The sequence below is a fragment of the Mytilus trossulus genome, chromosome 4 (assembly GCF_036588685.1).
Source record: "Mytilus trossulus isolate FHL-02 chromosome 4, PNRI_Mtr1.1.1.hap1, whole genome shotgun sequence".
Lineage (NCBI taxonomy): Eukaryota > Metazoa > Mollusca > Bivalvia > Mytilida > Mytilidae > Mytilus > Mytilus trossulus.
In genome coordinates, this window is record NC_086376.1 from 67931460 (window position 1) to 67953475 (window position 22016).

Here is a 22016-nt window from a genome sequence, read left to right on the forward strand (position 1 = left end):
GTGGCATATTAAATGAAAAACATCAAATGTAAATATAATATGAAAATTAACCCTGCTTTGTACTATAGACCGACACACAGAAACGGACTTCTAACGTGTAATTCGTTTGTTGTAAAAGAGGTATGAAATACCGTATACGATAGCCGGGGACTATTTTAATAGTTTGTTACTAGTATTCCATGGTTTGCTAAACCGAATAAGTCAGTACCTCCCCGTAATCGATCTCTCCTACTTGCTAGGTAGTAATCGTAGATCAGCGGAATATAACGACTGAATTATTCGGGTTAATGGTTTGCATGTTTCACACCCGGGTTTCACAATTTTGACGAACACTATAGTAGAGCTAACTGAATTATTATCTCGTTCATATACTGGTCCATTATAAAGAAGAAGAGGCAACATGACTGCTGTCGAGACAACTATCCAACAAAGTCACAGTGTAAAAATACATTTGTCTGCAACACCGTCGCACTGCCTATGAAAAATTAGCGGGAACTATAACGTTACGTTCCGAAACGTCTTATTTTTGGCGCAATTTGTGAGGCTTACGGAAGGGATTGAGTAAACAGTATGATATTACTCGATTTTTCTCAAAAACGAGTACCGTGACAAATATTTTTCAAAACGTTATGACGTTCCATTTTTTTCAAAGAATAACATATCTTACTTTGGTCAAATCGACACCGTTAGAAATATTTAAAAAATTCTAAAATGTGCATTTCAAATGTTCATTTCTTACCGTTTTTGGGGGTAACCATGACGTTTTTGGCTTTATTTGAGTAAGAATTAATTCTTTAAATGGTCAAGTTAGATTTTTCTAACCATCTTGAATTATTTTGCTTCAATTTGAGCCCAATTATATAAGTATATTTTGATTAAAAAATCATATTTAATTTTTGAAAATAAAAAACGTTTTTTACTCCAAAATTCCAAAAATGTTCAATTTTCAGCAGCATTTTTTGCAAAAACGAAATCGACAACATATATTTTTTGGGGCAAAATTCGATTCTCTGTCAATTAAAGAATAATATATCTTAAAGGGAAAAAATTCTCACCGTCAGAAATAAACTGTTGGATATGCCCTTAATGAAAATAATTATTCTTTCATCCTCTATCAAAGCCTCTCTAAAAATAAATTGATATGTATACCTTTTTTTTTAAAACAAATAACAGCTTTGTTTTATTCACGATATATGCAAATTATGTCTTTGTTGCAGAGTAATATATAACATGAACTGGACATAAAACATACAAAATGTCTGCCCTATCTGCAGACATAAAACTAGCTGCAATAATAATAACTGACAACCAGTTTATCAACCAATTAACTATAGGTAAATAAAACATGACCTCAGAAAATTTATTTGATTGGGGTGTTGATAATAACTTGCTTCAGAACAAGTTTCTGTCAGACCTATTCAAACAATTATAAAAAAAGTCTTTATTCCATACCAAACAAGAGACTAAGTCCCATTGGCGTATCCAGGGTTGGAACCCCCCCCCTTTTTTTTTGGACTATCAATGCATTTGAATGGGGTCATGTGGTTGGACCCCCCTTTTCTGGGACTATCAATGCATTTGAATGGGGTCATGTGGTTTGACCCCCCCTTTTTTTGGGACTATCAATGCATTTGAATGGGGTCATGTGGTTGGACCCCCCCCCCCCCCCCTTTTTATCCTGTGTTGGGACCCCCCCCCCTCCCCCTTTTATTTTCATTACTTCAGTAGTATGCTTTTCAGCTGAGACAAAATAATTGTGCAAATGGTGAATTTTTTTATTATTAACCTCGACAGATTTTTTTGGTGCATTTTATTGGAATTATTAGTAATATGTTTGATTGTATATATGTATGTTCAGTCTTCAAAACTCTTTGGTAAAATTTGTCAATTAAGGGGGCAGTGACTCCTATATGAATCATTCCACAAATTCAGTTTATTTCACCAATTTGTAGATCTAATCTTGCTGATTATTTTTTATGTTTAAAGTTTCTTTTTATCTCTTATAAAAATCAATCTACAAAATCAGTAAATTTCACCTATTTGTAAAATCTTAATTTGCTGATCATTAATACTTCTTACTATCTGATAATAGACAAAAACACAAAAATTGGTAAAAATTAGAAGTGCATAACTCCTGTTTAAGTTAATTTGAAATTTCTGTCCTGGAATTTATTGTAGATTGAGTATTATGATTTTGATGATCTCAGTTGTCTAGTGTCTCTCTTACCATTATAGTTTTGATAAAAATTGCAAAAAATACAAAAAAAGTAAAAAAAATATTTTGTCAATTGCTTAGTAAGGACAATTAATCCCTTTAAAGGAGTCTGTTGTTAATACTGAAATATGTTGACTTATTTGTAGATTTTATTAAGCTGAAAATTTTCCTGGTTAAAGTTTCTCTGGTAAAATCATATCTTTTAAGATCTTGAAAATGATCTGAAATATCTGTTCAATATCTGCCTTTGACAAAGAATTTAAATTTCTACAGTTAAAAGAGCTTTACAAAAGGAATGGCAATTAGCAATCAAAAATGCATCTTTTAATGATGCACAAAAATAAACATATACTAACAGCACAAAAATCCCCTTAAGAATATGTATAAAATTATCAACCATTTCTGAAGTGCATAGCTTCAACTACCCCCATGTTCAAAGCTATGTTTACTTTTACAAAATCTGAACAATAGATTTGACTAAATCACTAAATACACAAGGTATGAAACGGATTAAGGATCAAAGAAATGCATAATCATACATCCCAAAATATCTTTTTTATAATAAACACTAAAAGTAAATATTTTACAACCAAAGCAAAGATTTCCTTTTCATGGACCCTCCCATCTAAGCTACAGTTACATTAAAATTTGTAGTTTGTTTAAACTCCCACCTGGTCTGAACAAAAGATCTGTGATTAAACACGGGAGACTGAAAAATATCTAGTAACCAATGTTTAGGTCAATAACTTTTACCCCCTTTGTAAAACTTCTAATTAAAATTGAAATATAGTTATGATTAATGTTGCCTATTCAAACTTGTTATACATGAATTTTTATGAAAGTTTGATTAACATTTACTTCAAACTTAGTATTGTAAATTCTTTTCCAACAATTTCGTTATTTGCCATTTCTTGACTTGATTCTAGAATGGAAATAATATAATCAATAGATATAGGAAGATGTGGTGTGAGTGCCTATAATCAAATTTACTTATACAAAAGAGCAAATATATCGATAAAAGAAACCCATTTCAAAATTTAATAAAATAGCAAAAAAAAATTTTGTTTTTGTTTTTTTATAAATATTGCATAAGGTTCGAGGAGTTTAGTGCAAAGCTAAAGTTTAAACTTGTGGCAGTGTTGTGTTACAAATCTCTACAGAAGACTGAAATCAGCTGTTATTGATTTTTTTTTTATCGAAAGTCCGAAAGTTAGGCAGAAATTGTCATAACCTCCATCTATTAATTTTTCAATCTAAAATCGTTCATGCTGGTTGATGATCCATTGTGCTAAATATTATTGAGAGAACAAACTAAAGTAGTCTTAAACAGTTTGAATCTCCTTGTTTAATGAAGCATTTAATTTTTATATTCCAGTAATATCCCATATATCTGTTGGTACGTGGAAAATCAGTGAAATGATGTGGACTTTTTCCTATTAAGAACTGTCAAAAACGAATATGAATTTAATAAATGAGTCTAAATAGCTATTATCATCTCATTTGATTTTTGATTTTTTAATGAATTCTTTTTGTTAGAACAGGAAATACTAATCCATGAAAGCTTTACCTCAATCCCTTATATAAACTCTAAATCAAGTGTTGTATGATGGCCTCCGCTGAGTTTCGCTGCTAGACTTATGGTTATGGCAGAGTGCTTCATGAATATAAAACATCTAATAAAGATTTACACAAATATATTTACCTTTTTTGTAAACTTAAAGCAGCGAGTTTATCTATGTCTTTCACTGCAAAAAAAAGTGAATGAAAGGAAAACTGCAGAACGTCATAAATTCAAATCCACTTGTAGGTTTTGCATTCAATTATAGTTTGGTTATGGCTTTAATCTTTTATGTGAATATTAAATGTTCATCCAACTATGCCCACAAATTTGGTTTTAATTCAATTGACATCAGTGGATAGCATCTTTTTGATATTATCATGCAACTATCTATTCAGCAAAGTAAATGAAAATTTATTTCAAGTTATTATAAAATAAACCACAAAAATGATTAATGTTTCATATACAAAATTTATCACTTTCCTCCCTTTTTTTTGGCACAAGAAAGAAAGGTTGAAAAGTTCTTTACTTTATAGGTATTATACCTGCTTTGAAATCAGTAAGGAAAATTCAAATTCATATAGAGATGAAGTTTAATATTAACCTCTGGCATACACATAATTCATTTTAAATATATCTTTTAAAAAATGTGCTATTATGACAAACAGAAATAACTACTTATTTAAAATTTAACGTGTAATATACCACTAAATCAATTTGAACGCCACATCCGGATGCATAAGATTAAAAAAATTCTTGAATTTGACATTTGTAGAAAATTGATTCTATATTGCAGAAAAAAAATTGAGTCATAAACATATATCTGAGGTGTTTCGAAGCACCATTATTTTTTTTTTTTTTTTTTGCATTTCTATAGAATATTGTGGAAACTTTCGGTTACATTATGTTACTATTTAACATGTACACAGGAAAACAGAGGTACAATTGGATTGGTTTAAACTTCCAGTGATGGTTATTTTCTTATATGATATGAAATGTGTGAAATGAAGTCTATATAGTACTGGACAGGATAAAACTTAACTCATGCCAAGTATTTATTTTAAACAAACAAAAAATCTGCACAATTCTTTGAAAAATGCATATTTAACAAATACTAGTAAATACAGGAAATAAATGCTTTTACACTTGAATACATGAAAATATTTTTTTCTTCCATATTCAGATATCACTTTTCTGGAATCTCTTTTATTGTTCATATTTCTTTTAAACTTTTATTTCAATCTACATTTCATTTCTTATGTTCTGCGACTAAGTTTCCATTTTTACGATTACTTTTCAGCAAATCTCATCTTAAAAAACTGAGCAACAAAAATGAACAATTTCAGCAAACCATGTCTAAAACACAGTAATAGAAAGTATATAAACCAAATAGTACAATCATTTACTGATAAATAGTATTGAATGTATTGGAAAAATCAACTGTGGCAATGAAATACCATGTGATTTGAGTCATCAGCACTTACCTATCTCTAGCAGACAATTCATTCAACCACTCATTATCAAATTTCCATAAATTTGAGAATTAACTTTTTAAATAACTGAATTACACTAGTAAGATCCCAGTGACCATTAAGAATGCCACCAGTCAATAATAAGACCTATCGCATGTAACAATTTAATTATCACCCTGTGTATAGGGCTGACATTACCATCTGCCCAAATCAATACCTAACCACAGTAAGAAGGGTGTTATCTAATATTTATAGATGCTTATTTCATTAACCTCCCTTGACCAGTTAATTGTTATGTATTGGCCACACTTCTCATATCTATTACACTATTAAGCTGTTTTAGCAGAATAAAGCATGTTAAAATTTGTACTACTAAACCATAGTTTGTGATACAAGATGAAGGTATTTTGTATACCTCTGAAGTATACCACTATAGATTTTTGTTCAGTTACCAGTAATTGGTACCTTCTAATAATAAGATGGCAAATAGCTATTTAGAGTCTCTATGTTTCCAAAGTGATGTCTTAATGTTAAAATGAGTGAACTCTTTGATAGATTTCTCTTTGAAGAAATTAAAAGGTCCCAGTGAAGAAACTACACAGAAAACAATACCAGTTGTATTTGTTCAATTGGACAACCAAATGAACTCCAAAAGTTTAAATGGACAGGCAAATATCAGGTGAATCTGTGGTAAACTTTCATTGGGTTCGCAATCATTAAATAGTAGAAAAGGGTATTGTCTAAGGTAGTTATTTAAAATGATTCTGTCTATGAATAATACAGATACAAGATGTGGAGTTTAAACATAAATCAGACAGCAACCCAAGGAAAAAAATAATAATCAAAAGACAACTAAAAGGCAACAACATAAATTCTACAACAAAACCGGTCCTGACAATATATGTTGGGCTTTATATTCTTCCAAGTCTATGAATTTTGCAGAAAAATAAATAGAATCATTCAACGATATCCAATCAACACCCTATATAAATGTAGAGAATAAGTCAGCATTTTATTTATTTTCAGAAGACTACATCTTGATTCAGTGTTTATTTAAAAAAGAAAAGAATTCCATTGAAACAAGTAGAGGTACCAACAAAAAATAGAAATGTGATTGTTGTGATGCATACAATTGTATCGGAGTCAAGATTTAGCTTTTCTCACCCTTTAACCTCTCAAGGTCTTATATGCATACAATGTGGTGTTTGCCAAGGAGACAACTTTTCACAAGAGACCAGATGACACAGAGGTTAACAACTATAGACCACTGTATGTTTTGTGTTTCTGACAACAATCTATCCAGGTACAGAACACATAAATTATCGGTTATGAAATAACCAGTATGATTAAAAACATTATACAAAGCAAATCTGGTACAAAAAAAAATTGTATGTCCGAGATAAAACAAATGTTTTAACAAATTGCAGCAACTTATTGCAGAATTTTTGTTTCCTCGTAACAGGTGGTAGATTTTTCTACTAATTGCCTACATCTGTGTAAATCTATTACAAAATTGGCACTTGTGATCTAACATAATTTATAGTTTTTAGATGAGTTCCAACAAATTACATCTTTAATACTAATTCAGGTAATTACACCTTTCTTGTTTACTGATACTTAAAGTTTTTACGGATTAATTACAAATGATCTAACAAATTTGTCTAACTTAATTACTGGTATTGAAATATATAATAAAGTTGGTGTAATTTTTGATTAAACTGATGAAATTCTGAATACCTACTAAAAATAGTGTTTTATACTCTTTACTAAGATGGGAGCATACATTCAAATTCTTGAGTTACTATGAAATTTCCACAGCAAAAAACTTCAAACTGTTTTATATTAACTAGTCTATAATGGTTTACTGAAGTACTGCCATGACGGAGTAAAGGCAAAACTGCATTATTTACATACATATTGTGTAAACACTAGGACAATCATATTCATAAACTCTTTTGAAGATACATACGAAAGAAATGAATTGTATCTAGCATATTTGCCATAAATAGTTAGGACCCCCCACCGACTAAACAACAAAAAAAGAAAGAAAAGTATTTAACTTTTACTTTTACTTACATGAACTTATATTATTGATATTATCACACACACAACATCTAGAACTGATACTTCATACAAGTTCTTTTTCTCTCAACACTGTCCATTAAGATTCCATGTGAGCTTTCTAAAGCTTTGTTTTTAAAGCTGAACACTGAAGTTGAGAGAAAAAAAAGATAATGAGATGAATTGAATGCAACCATTTATGTACATGCTTTATTTTTACAGTTTTGAATCATACCTGCCTATACTTTTTTCCTCTGGCAGATAAGAATGAAACACCTTAGACAATAAAATAATTAAATCGTCATGAAGTAATGATCAAATAATCTATCTAACCACAGTAATTTGTCTACCACAAGGCAAGGACAACACCTTATTCTGTATGAATCTTTTAAAATCAGGTTCATCAAGTCAGATCTCAGTGTTTGTGTTATATAACATAGAATCAACTCAAATGGAATGAAGTAAGAAAATAGAGAAACTCTTAGAGATAATGTAAAACTGACAAAAACCATTCAAGAAAACAAAAAAAATAAAGTAATTAGTTATCAAAGGTACCAGGATTATAATTTAGTAAGTCTGAGTTAGGCTAGGTCTGAAATTATGATATCTTAATTCATACATAAAAAATGTTATTCACAATTGCCAAAGGCCACAACACGTTTCATGCCATCAATTCTTGACTCATATTTTAAATGTTAACATCAGTAACCATTTTACAGTTTATTTAAAACAGACTTTATATATAAATGCTATTGTTTTATTTTCGTTTTATTTTCAAAACATTGCCTTCCTCACATCCATATCCTGAAGAGATCTCAGATTAAAAGCTGTATAATTTGGCACTCAGTTTACAAACATTGCCAAAAAAACACTTTAAGCAGGACAAAAAATTTACAATAATAATGTAAACTGTACCCATTAACCATAAAAATATTTATTTATTCAGTTTCAAAAGTTCAAAATTTAAATATCTTGTCATAACATTATAAAAGTGCTGATTGACCAGACAACGCCAGAACTATTTTGATTATAGAGGCATTAATAACTTCACTAATTTCCAATAAAACTGCACCTAAAGTAGTAACAAGTCAGTAGTCAGTTAGTCTGTACTACAGGAAAGGTTTAGTGTCCCTGTATATTTAGGCTCCACATGATGATATTACAATATTTACTGAAGACAAAATTTCTGAATATTTAAATGTATAAATACTGATTTCACAATTTGTGATTTTTATCTTCTCTTGTTCTTGTGAAACATGAAAGTTGTGTACATATTGTTTACTGAAGGTTTTAAAATGTAATGATCCTTTTACATGTTATAAAAACTTGACAAGAAATTTCTTAAAATATTTATACAGAATAAATTTATGACTGAGCCTCATAACCTGTAAAATGATACCAGCCCCCTGTCTAAGTATCAATCCAAAATAAATAACTTGACAAGGTTTTTGTCTAACTTTATAGTATTGTTTTAAGGACACCTACTCATTAACTACATAATAGGATGATTTGTCAGTTAAGGTGTGAGTGATAATATCCTCAAGTCTTATGTAAAGTGCATGTATTTCCTGGGAGGTTTCTCTTCACACATATTTACAAAAGAGATAGTATATGTAATTAGTCATTATCAGATGCTGTTAGAAGTTAACTACACTGTATAAATCGTAGTTTGAAAAACCAGTATTCAACTGGTATTTTATTTATCTGAAAATGTAAATATTCCAAAATCTGTTGGCTTTTTTGGCTTGCCCTTTAATGCCTAAGCTAATAAAAGTTGGAATAAACCAATCTTTCCTTTTCACTCAATTTAAGAAAAAAAAAATCCCAAGACAAAACATCAAATAAAGACTTAAATACATGATTTCTGTTAAAGATATTTTCAGCCAAAAAATGCTAAGGATATGCTTACTGGTGGCATGATAATGCCAGGTGCTTCAAACAGATATTTATAACTTCACACTCGGACTCTAAAAGAACACACATGACCAATACTGCACTGGATTTTAATTAATCAAATCCTCCCCTAATTCTATAGGTGTGGGTGGCCACAGTAGGTGATAATTGGTAACAAGATTCTAGACAAGTTAAAAAATGTTTCTGTACAAGAGATCAACAATTTGTAGCAGTTTACCTGTTGTTTTGTAATGATTTCATCAATCATTGGCAAGGTCTTGAGTAGAAATATAAGTCTGGTCATTTGTCTACCTGTCTGAAACAAAGAAAAGATCAAATTTATACCACTAATTATAAAATCCTAGGTATGCAAATCTAAAATGTATGAGCATTGTCTGGCATTACTCTTCAAACCAAACTATTCAATGTATTTGGGAAATTTCTTGTGCAATTTGTTTTCTCTTGCAAATGTAATTAAAAAGATATATGTCAAAACAAACAGTAGGCCACACGAAAGGTAAACAACTTGTGTAACTTCACAAAAGAATTATTTACTTATTTTTCAAAATTCTAGCGAATACCCTGACTATTAGGAAAGGTGAAGCAAGAAATCTTGGAAAGATGATAGGGGATTTATCAAGAAACTATTCTTTGAGAAGCCTGTTGTTTTTGTATAAAATAGGTACAACTATTAATGATTTCTGTCATGTTGAAATATTGGTTGATCTTCTGAGATTAAAATTGTCTTTCAAGGGCAATAACTCCTATAAGTGGAACAGAAAAATAATAAATATAAACAATGCTGACTTATTCTTTAATCTTAACCTTGGTCATCATTTGCTGAACAGTCTCTTTCTGTCTGAATACAGTCAAAAAGAAATGGATGAATATTGGTCATTCAAGGATAAAAATTCCTAAAAGGAGTGAACTGACAATTTCGGCTGTGTCAATTATTTGAAGATCTTCTGCTGTTCATTCCATCAACTACATTTTTCTCAAAAAAAAAAAAAAATTGATATAAATTATCACTCAAGGGCAACTGACAATTTCAAACAATTAAAGTTTCTCTATATTCATACACTTATTTTAGATACTGGGATTGCAATTTTGTTAGCCAGACATGAGCTGACTGTGATGCCTCTACAAAAAGACTCCTAAATTACTATTATTATTTTCTTAGTTGCCTTGACAACACCTTTCTCCTATTATAATGCATGTGTTTGTTAGATCTTTTCTTTACTGCAATGACTGGGGGAACATAAGCTTTAGACTACAGAAACAGATCTATCCAGTTCTCAATCTCACTTGCATCTGGGGTCATCCATTGATTATGAAAGTTATGCAGAAACTATCTAATAGGAAAATCTTGTTAAAAGTAATAATCTTATCTTTTATAATCATGATAAATAGATACTTGACTGGGCTATTTATTTCATCTGATATTTCAACAATTTCATGAATAACTGTATTATAATAGATGTTGTAAATCTTCCTCCTTTTCATTGTCCCTCCCTACTGCTTGTCAGTTATTTATGTGATGCCATAACAGCTTCTTCTTAAAACACATTATGAAAAATTACATGCTATGAAGGTTATTTTCAGAAGAATTTAACTGAATGTTATTGTTCAGCATTATCTTTAATAAACCTATACAGTTTGAACTGAAACTGCTGCAACTGCCAACCTCTCAGGGGAAAATAGTTTGGGGAAAAAGAGCAGTCAAGAAAAAATAATTACTTAGTAGTTGAAGGCCACTAATAAAAAAAACAATAACATAAGACCAAAATAGTCCTTACAAAATAATAAGAAACATGAAAATTGAGCAATACAAACACTAACAATGAAATAAGTAGTTAATGGCAAGAAGACAGCTTAAATTGAAAATAAAGGAAATTGTTCTTCCTTTTGAGTTTTTACCAGATATTCACTTTGCTCATTTTTGAGGGCCATAGTTATTAATTTCTGTGATATTTGGTCTCTTGTGAATAGTTGTTTCATTGGCATCATAATATATCTTTTTTATTATATATATCAGTATATTATCAAGTACATTCCTGACAACAAATTAGTGAATCTTTATTGAGCAACCTAAAATAACCAACACCCCCATACAAAGATCAAAAGATTTTAATGACTTGACCATATAGTTTTTTCTGTTTATCTAAGGTATGATTCATACCTGTTATAATTAAAAACAGCAGTAGTGTCTTATTTAAACTGTTTAAGTAAATGTTCCCTTGACCTTTAAGACCAAGTGACTTCAAAGTTAATAGAGATCTTTGCCTTAATGATCACAAAACATCCAGATAAATCCACTTTAGTAAGTTTGACCTTGACCTTCAACAAAGTGACCTCAAACTTAATCTTTTTCTCCTTATATGCAACCATACCTCAAAATAAGGATAAAGTCCCATGTGTCTACTTTTCTTACCACAATGAGCAAGCATACCATATACCAGATGCCGTTATCCAAAAAGTCATCATAAGAAAAAATTTAGGTGAGAAAACAAATATGATTTTATTTAGCAGTTGCTGAGCCTTGAAAATAAATCAAGGACATATGACCCACAGAAACTAAGTAACACTAGTATTCAAGGTATGAAGCATCAAGGTCATCTACTTTGAAAATATAGAGCTTAATGAGAGTGTTAACAGGGAATATGCCAAAGAAACAACAACCAGACCAAAGAGCAGAGAACAGCACAAGGCCACTAGTGGGTCTTCCACACAGGGAGAAAATCCATAAGGTGGGCATCAGGTAGCCTCTACACATATATGTATACTAGTTCAGGAAAATGGATGCCACACTAAACAATCGTAACATATAAATTAACCCAAAATTTAAAAAAAACACACAAGACTAAAAAAGGCTAGAGATTCCTGACACTCTGGACAGGCACAAAAATGACATGGTGTTAAACATGTTTGTTAGATCTCAATCTTCCTCTATACTCATATATAGCCAATGTAATAAAGAAACACACAGCAATATTCACATTCAAACTAAGTTGAAAGAGTCTTATGTTAGAATAGGTAGCTGAAGAAACTAAGAAAAATGACAATAATATCAACACAACATTAAAATAAACAAAGGATTTACTAGCAGTTACTAACATTTCAGTTCCAGGCCTCAATTAATGTAAACTGATCAAAAGATCATGTCTTCATCATCTCACATTTTTACCACTTCAGTTGCAGGAGAGACAAAAATGGAAACTTTAAGTCAGAAAGATGATGGACAACAAATATAAAATAAAGGGAACAAAGGCCTTCAAAGTTGCTCTCATTTTACACGAATGAAGTTCCTTGCCCTAAGTAGGTTGATGCTCTGCTAAAATATCTTGATACATTGCCGCCTATCTGTAATAACTGAATTTAGATACAAGTTGAACATCTCATTTATTAAGATTTGAATACCTTTAGATTGTAATGACAAAATCTGACACTGTATCACAATAAATCTTTCAACAAAGGTTATAGGCCTTAACTTTATAATGACAAGGGACTCACTACTCTTCAATTTATGTAAGTACATGCAATAGTAAACTACTTATATCAACAATGTAATGTCTCTTTCATTGCAATATAACACGTCTTATTTCAACACCATAATAGCTTTCTTACCTCAAATGTATTATCTAAATGAAATGGATAACATATGTTTGAATTTGTAATAAATATTAGATCACATTTATAAATGAGCCAGTGTTTGCTTTATTTGGTTTTTGATGGTTTGTACAAGTGCAATGTAGGTTGCTTGTAGAATTTTTAACTTGATGTAATTTTAGAAACTGATTCACATAATTCAAATGATGTTAGTATGGGTATATCCCTCATACGAAATTGGAATTTCCATTCAAATAATATCCAATATTTTCTGTCAATCATTTGCACAACATTAAATCCCCATGAAATCTTATTTAGACACAAAAACACAAAATTTTAACCCAATGAAAATTAGTGTTTCTACAGAAAATTTTTATTCTAGTTAACCTTCTATATCCATTTAAAATGATCATCCCATCAAAATATTTCTAGTAATCTAGCAAAATTGCAATTTGTTCATCATTTTAAGAACGTAAATGTAAGTAATATGGTATGCTACTGACCTCCTACAGATCTATAGAGGTTTAGTAAAATCCATAGGGGGAAAGGCCGAATCCCCTATGGATTTTATTCACCCTCTATGGATTCGTAGGGAGTCAGTAGTTAACCGTATAATAAATTTATCGCACACTGTACATTTTCTGTTGCATTTTGTTGAAAAATAAACAATGAAACACAACATTGATAAATGACATCACCATTAACGCGTCATGAAACCCCTATAAAAATTATTAACCCCCATGGTCTCATAGGGGGTCACCACATGCAGGTATTGGTGTTAAAGCAATCACAAGGTGATTTACCGAGGGTGCAATAAATTAAATTATCACCATAATGAAAACAAAAAATATTTTTTTAATAGCGTAGCATATTTGGAATACCAAGAAACAACCCAGATTTTTTTTTTACTCTTCATAAATTATTTCTATTGCTAATAAGCTAGTTGCAACTCATTGTTTCAATGCACCCCACCCTACATAAACAAAATAAATGCATGTTTAAACTTCAAGAAAACATATTATTGTTAAGAAAATGTTACAAGATACTGTTTCAATAATAACTGCAAACTAATACAACATATAGACCAATAAAAAAAGTACGGTAAAATTACCTTATGGAAGCAAAATAATGGAACGGAACTTCCATCAATTTAGATAATAGACTAAATTAGTTGCTCAGAATAATTTATTCCACTACACTGCCTATTTTTCTAACAATTTGCTGGTCACAATTATATCCCCTGTTTGAAAATCTATCAATAGAGGTCAATCAAGTAAAGAAGAAAATTGGTTTGGAGTTTGATTTCTGTTTTATGTGTATTTAATAAGGCAAACATTTGAGCTGACCAAATGACCATGATATAAACTAGACATAACTGCTGAGAGACAAATAACAGAAGCAATTTCACTGCCTCATAATAACATTTTCATGTTGATGTTCACTTGGGAAAGATCAAACACTCTTTTTAGTGTAAAGCAAAGACCATCAAATTATTTATAGGAAACAAGGATTCAGGATTTTAAATAAGATGATTGAATTTAAAAAAAGATTTGAAACAGGAAATGTTGCGCCCACCTCAGATTTGTTTAAGCAAACTGGAAAATTCTTTATTATTTAAGAAGCCTGACCCATCACACCTCTGCATCAACCATTTATTATCCATACATGTAGGATTTTCTGATCATCATACATATAGCCCTAATTCTCCAAATATTTTAGTGCAAAAAGAGCCAAAAACTATAGTTATACCAGTAGATCTTTTTAATTTACCAATACATGTACTTATTTATCATTACTAAAGAGGTAAACCACCCTATTGTTTTTTTCTAAAATTAAACGAGGCATTTACAGCAGCTGTTTTAAGTTTCAAAATCTATCTTCTCCTCTTCATCTAAACGATGTGCTGATCTATTGTTTAACACACAATGTGTTAATGTCTACTACAATACCTTAGTAAGTGGTTAATTAACTTTCCACAACAAACATATGTCTTCCTACATTATATCATTACCTGCATATGCTCATTAACTGAAAAATACAGATAACTTTTTATCCAAATTCATGAAAAAAATCGGTACTTGGTGAAGAGCCCATTGTTTAATGTTTTTTCAATGTTAAGTATTTATTTTTTGGTTTTCTTAGGCAAAAAATATATTCTGCAGAAGATTCTTTAGTTGTCTTAATCTTCAGACTAAATTTTAAAGCCATCAAAAAAAGAACTAACATGATATTGTCAAAATGACTGCAAACCCTTGTTTAATTACATTTATAAGTGTTATTTTTGCAGCAATGAAGGGATATAACTCCTGAACTGCATTAGATAAAATCATTTATATAGAACTGAGATATAGAACTTTACTTCAAGTTTGTCTTCAGCCACACCATATCATAAGTTTGATTACAATTCGCCGTTTCAGAATCTAATGCATTTTGGGTAATATTTCAAAATTTCACACCGAAACGTCGTGATTGGTTGAAAACGTCCAAAACAATGGAAATTAAACCAATGACGTAACGTTATTTTCATTTTGGGGTACGAACAATGAAATTACCCATGATGCTTTAGATTCTGAAACGGCCAATTGGTAGAACACTTTTCAGCTTACGGCATATTATAGACTCAATGCTAACCAGAATAATCCAGAATAAGAGGAACCGAGTAAAGACTTTGCAGGCAATTATTCACTAAATCAAGGACCATAACTCCTGAATAACAAGAGTGAACATTGTCAGTGTTGAACTCAAACCCAATTTTGTTATCAGTAAAAGATCAAAAATTTTAAAAACATTGGTTGCACAGACTTAAGCTTCCAGCTAGCTTGTCCCCTGTACAACCAAAAATCAACCACCAGTATTATAACAGGGAAAACCTGGCTTATAAAGATAAAAAAAACTTTAATGCAGGAAAAAGTGAACTCTTGCAATTGCCTAGTTATGAACATTTGTCAAAACTTTCACTTCAGGCTCATGCAGTTCTGATAAATTTGTTTTATTAATAAATGTAACAGGGCAATTAAAAAAAAGATTATCTATTTTAATCATCAATCACATCTGCAGAAATACATAAATTAAATGAATATAGTAAAATACAAAAACTTTCCTTTGGGTCTTATCACTTTAGATTTAATCATGACTAATGTCTTCAGAGGGTAATTTGTGGATTATTTTTAGGAATAAACAAATACCTTAGAAATCTTATGAATGGATGAGATAAAAACAATAAATCTATATGAACTAACTGTATCCTTGTGGGATTCTATTCATTACAATTATTGGTTTGATGAATTTCTGTTACAAAAAAGATGAAAACATACTGCTGTTAAAACTGTTTGACGCTATGTAAAGCAGAAAGATATAGAAACCTCAAATTTCATTCCCATGTCCTCTCAACTCATTCTCAAATCAGCAGGTTATATCAATAATTTCTGTTTTTTTCTATTCTTTCAAATCCGTCAATGGGTAAAGTTTTATCTAGAAATTTACTTAGAAGGGAATTTGGCAGTCATAAAATACAAAACCAAACATTACAACTGAAAACCCAACAGTACAAACAAGCTCACTGTTGAACAGAAGTATATAGTTAGACATTCTTCTAAACAGTCAGCTCTGCCATTTATAACATCTTATTTCAACTTCCACCCATGCTGACGTCATTGACGTAACTTGCATCGACAAACAAAAGTACAATAACATAGGAACTCAGTTACATTTTTGTCACTAGATTGATTGATTGATTGTTGGTGCTTTAACGCCACTCTTGAAGGCCCCATTTTGGCTATTTTGTGGCGCCAGTTTTTATCGGTGGAAGGACCCAGAGCGCCCAGAGAAAACTACTGACCTTCAATGGCAAAACTGAAAACCGTAGTCCAATAAGATTGGAGTCGATTGGGTTTTTGGAACTCAAAACCTAAGAGTTGACTGGCTAGTGTAATTACAGTAGAACTACTTAGACCACTTGGCCTACGAGGCCCTGTCTATCTGTCACTAGAGTATAGACCAACATGAAGAAAGGCTTTCTCAATATCTCTCAATATTTTTACAAGCTTTTCTAGACTCAATTCAGAATCAAATCTTCCATTGAAGACCATATTTTGACCTTTAAGTGTTCTTTATAAAAAAAATTGTCATTGGGTTGCTGTCACATCAAAATGCCCCAAAATAATATTACCTTTATTAAACAAAATACCTTTGTCATTTTACTTATTATAAGCATTTAAAGAAATTGATTAACAGATTGTGTCACTCCACAGGTACCCGTTATGCTCTCTCAGTATAACCCAATACCCAGTTGAAACTATTATTTATCTTATGTCAAACTTCCCCATCTATCCCACCATGCACCAGACAGTAATTAAATCATCCACAGTATGACATGAGACAAAATTAATTGTCATAATCTAATAGTTGATATATAGATGTCCCAAGATGATCTTTCCCTCCCATAAAACTTTTCAAAATTCTGAAGTTGAGAAGGGTGCATAAGAAATCTTAAATGATACCATCAATGAGCCTTTGTCCTGGCATTTTTTATTTCGGATAATAAAATAGATGACATCACAGAATTTAAGATTATCTTTTTTACACCTCTACAGTCAATCTTTTAAGTATCAAATGCCCCGTTTGATTTATTGTATTAATTTTTCTTTCATTCATATTAAATTGCTCTGTTGCACTCTCATTCACAGAACATTGGCAAAAACTTTAAAAAAGTGTTCTTTTAAATAATTTTATATCAAATGAAAACACATTATTTCACACATTATCATTTTTTATATTACAGCAGAAAATTAACAAATGACGTAGTTACTGCAATTTCTCATTTTTTAAGTATAATGAAATTACAGCAGTGTCTTTTTTCTAGAAACTTTATACTATACATTATGTTTACACTTAAAATTGTCATTATAAAATGCATTTTCATGATACATTTATCATAATACTGACAATTAATATTTTTAGGCCTGCATTTGGTAAAAAAATAATTTATTTTCTTAATTTTTTTTTAATGATTTCTTGAATTTTATAAAATGGAAACTCAATAGATTTCTAGCATTTTATAAGAACAAAATTTCAAAAGTAAAGACCAAACTATATATTCATATTCGATAAAGGATTGATAAAGTCATACATCACTTCATCTTTAAAGTAAGTACATACCATTTAAACCGTTCAGTCCGTTTGTCCCAATGAATTATATTTTTTGATAATTAAAGATGAAGATCAAGAGCTTATGAATGTCCTGCGGAGATTTCACTCACCTTCAACAATGGGTAGACACCTCTGGCGACAACTTTCACGCTTAAGGCTGACGAGATCAATTCACTTTGCTAAGACTTTTTATACAAAACTATAAACAGTGACAATTATAAGCGATAAATTAAGAAAAACATGTCAAGAACCCTGCCCAGAGCTTTGTCCAAAAAATCTCGTCCTGAGGAGTCTTGATGCAAACCTTCATAACTTAACCTGTTACAAACTACTTTAATTCTCTCATTCTATGCCTGATTAACCAAATTAATCTTGTCCAATAAAGACCAACTCTGTTCAATTCGCACCTTTCTGTTTGGTCGAATATGACTTTATTGTCATGTCTTTTTCATTCCTAAATAAAGGCTTATTTCACTACAGGATGAAAACTTAATCAGCCTTCAAAAAGACATCTTTATATTTTTGGTTAATTTGTTCTATTGTTCAATTAGGGGCTTAGAATGACCAGTTTAAAAGAAAATATTTCATAAATTCTAAATAGTGGCGTTATTAATTATTGTAATCTTCATCATAATGCCTGTCTATGCATACTAAAAAAGTTCTTATTAATCTGAACTATATCAGATCCCATGTTTACACAAACATAATTCTTTTCTTTTTGTTCTGGTCTTTCAAGGTTGCAACCCTCATTATTTAAATAATGGAAGAAAAATCTAATTTTCACTCTACTACAAAATTATTTTTGAAGTTTTCTTAAAATAACTTGTAAAAGCAAATAATAAATAACATATGAGAATTTCGTTGCATTATTTGAATATAATCATGCATATTTATCTTCAGAGAAGATACCAGCAACAATGATTGGAGACTGTGTAACACAGTTTTACATGAAAGGAACATAATTACATCAACTGGTCTAATTTTTCTTTGCTTCAAAATTAGCACAATGCCATGAAAATAAAATAATTGGAACAGTTTACAAAGCATTTATAGAAAATCATTCTCATTCTAACAGAACGAGAAGGGATAGTAAAAATCTTAGTATCAAAGCTATGCAAAAGCAAAAGTCATTCATGAGGAAAACAAACAGGTTTGGTTTTACATGTTAAATCTATCATCATTGGCACATCATAAATACCAGGGTTGCATTCAATATCATAGCAGCTACATAGTGCTTGTCTTCTGAACGAGAAGCTAGCCTAGCTGCTGTCAAGACTAGCTTCACATTCAATAATCATAAATCTACATAGCCCTATGTAGCGGCTACAATATAGAACGCAAAAATAATCTAAACAACGCATAATTTGGATCTGAATAATATTGCAAGCAAAGAATATTATAGAGTCAGTATAGTTTTAACATGACCAAGACACCCAATATCACTAGTTATGAATGAATGTTTTCTAAGTACATGTACTATAATTACAAATCTATAATGTGTTGCCTTATGTATTCCTTCTAATTGCTCAAAACATATCTACCAATAGCTTTCTGAAAATCACTGAACTTTTGTAACATAAAAGTTTGAAGCACTCTCTATTACTTGTCTTTGATTTGAATGTATGATGATCAAAATATAATTGCCTCTTGTTTTACAAATTATCATTACAACACATTTCAAATAAATACAACAGGCTGTTTACCACTTCAGGAAAATAAGGTTAAAAATTGAAAGTGTTTGTATCTTTTAAAGGCAAATACAAACAATATAAATCTGTTAAATCCACAGAGAAATCTATACAGGAGATATTTGATTATACACAAATCAGTGACCTTGTCCTTTTCATATCTGTAATTAACACTTAATTGATTTCAAAGATTTCAGGTGCAAAGTGTCATTAACAGGTATGACAAATTGACAAGGTGATTTAAATCAAACCAAATGGCAATACTAGAGGTCCAAAAAAACATGAGGTTGCAAAAAGGGAAAATATTTTTCTAGAACTTTGACTATGAAAGAATATATAAAAATAAGAAGATGTCAAATTCAACTTTGCAATGTTAAAGCTCTTTGTTAAATGCAAGTTTGTTTTAAAAGTGAAAACTTTTAAAATGATAAAAAAGTAGACAAATGACACAACTACATTACCTTTTGATTCTATGGTTTACTGGGGTCTTAAGGTTAAAATAAACAATTAATTTCCCCATAGGCGACAATGATAGCCTTTTTCGAGATACAGACTTTAGAAAGTTGATTTTCTTAACGAAACCTTGCTAGAATCAAAGAAAAGTTATTAGGACAGTATTTTTTGGTCCAAAAAATATAGGTTCGCGTTGCTTTTCTAAGCGTATTTTGTACTTATCTCCCATGCCTATCAATTTTACCCTTAAAAATATGTGTCTTGTCGTAGCGTTGAAAAGTCATCTCAGTGCCTTTAGGGCTACGGAATAATTTTTATTTTGCCTTTTGTATAAAGCAGAGTGCACGAAGTCTCTTATAATAAAAAATAACGGGCGCACATATCGACCAATCAGGATTCGCCATACTCTTAATTCTGAATACCATGTTATGCTCATAAAATGGCTGCGCCCATAAAATCTAATGGTGTATTGTAACCTATACGGTATTTAATACTTTCTTGTATCGTGCAATTCATAGTGCGTTAGATGCACAAATATATATGCCACAAATAAATCATCTTCAAACCGTTCTGGCTTTACTCTCTGAATTTTCACAATTTTTTATCGGAGGTGACCCCAGTCGAAAAATGTGAAGAAAAAAAATCTGTTTTTTTTAGTAAATGCGGTTCTGTTAAAAAAGGACTGAAGATTATGCCCACTTTCTCCGATGATTCTTTATATATCATTAAGTACTGATTATATTGATAACAAAACCAATCCAATATATTTCTACTACGGTGAATTTTGAATAACAGTTTTAAATGAAACCATTTTCGTATAAAAGTACATTTTTGAAACAGACTATAGCATTTCAAAATATAGAATATGTGTTAATATTTGTTTTTGACATCGATAACTGTTTGTTAACTACAAAATGGCGTGCTTTTTTTATTCTTTTAGTTTGTTATTCGTGTGAACATTTCAATGTTCGAAGGAGATCATTTCCGTACATTTTCGCTGAATTTGGTAATCTCGATAACAGCACTTGGGTCGAGATTGTTATGTTTAAAAATCGATTTATATTCACAAACTCTAGACGTGTACTTGCTCTTTTCGAACAAATCAGCAGAACTTCAGAAAATGACATATTCGTTCCACAGTAAGTCAAAAGTCGAGCCCACCCTTGTTTCTAAGGTAAAATGCAATACCAATATGAAACAGACTATAGCTTAAAAACTAGATAATCAATATTTCATTTGCCACCAAAAAATACGGTTTCACATCAAATGTCAAGTAAAATGACTGTTTTTGACACTTTTTGAGCACTATGATAAAGAAATGTCGGTGCTGTATAGGTTAAAATAAACAATTAATTTCCCCATAGGCGACAATGGTAGCCTTTTTCGAGATACAGACTTTAGAAAGTTGATTTTCTTAACGAAACCTTGCTAGAATCAAAGAAAAGTTATTAGGACAGTATTTTTTGGTCCAAAAAATATAGGTTCGCGTTGCTTTTCTAAGCGTATTTTGTACTTATCTCCCATGCCTCTCAATTTTACCCTTAAAAATACGTGTCTTGTCGTAGCGTTGAAAAGTCATCTCAGTGCCTTTAGGGCTACGGAATAATTTTTATTTTGCCTTTTGTATAAAGCAGAGTGCACGAAGTCTCTTATAATAAAAAATAACGGGCGCACATATCGACCAATCAGGATTCGCCATACTCTTAATTCTGAATACCATGTTATGCTCATAAAATGGCTGCGCCCATAAAATCTAATGGTGTATTGTAACCTTAATTACATTACAACTAACTTCCAATCTTTTCTCTATTTCATCTTTTGCATCACCCTGAAATAGAAATATAAAGGGATAAAATTGGAACAAGAAAAGTATAATCAAAATCAGAAAACTTAAAATATCAAGAAAGGGCAGATTCATTTTT

The 22016-nt window shown here is 30.7% G+C and overlaps 1 protein-coding gene across 13 annotated transcripts in view; it reads right to left on the bottom strand.

Moving 5' to 3' along the window:
* LOC134715814 (uncharacterized) overlaps nt 1–20118 on the bottom strand; it is a 58520-nt gene extending 38402 nt beyond the window's left edge. For 2 of the 13 annotated variants that reach the window (XM_063578285.1, XM_063578280.1), the window contains exons 1-4: nt 18064–18233; nt 9438–9515; nt 7322–7454; nt 3918–3960 (exon numbers count right to left, since the gene is read on the bottom strand). The gene's annotated coding sequence lies outside the window, so the exon portion shown is untranslated. The other 11 variants (XM_063578286.1, XM_063578294.1, XM_063578281.1 and 8 more) reach the window with 11 other exon arrangements.
* Nucleotides 20119–22016: the final 1898 nt, after the last annotated feature.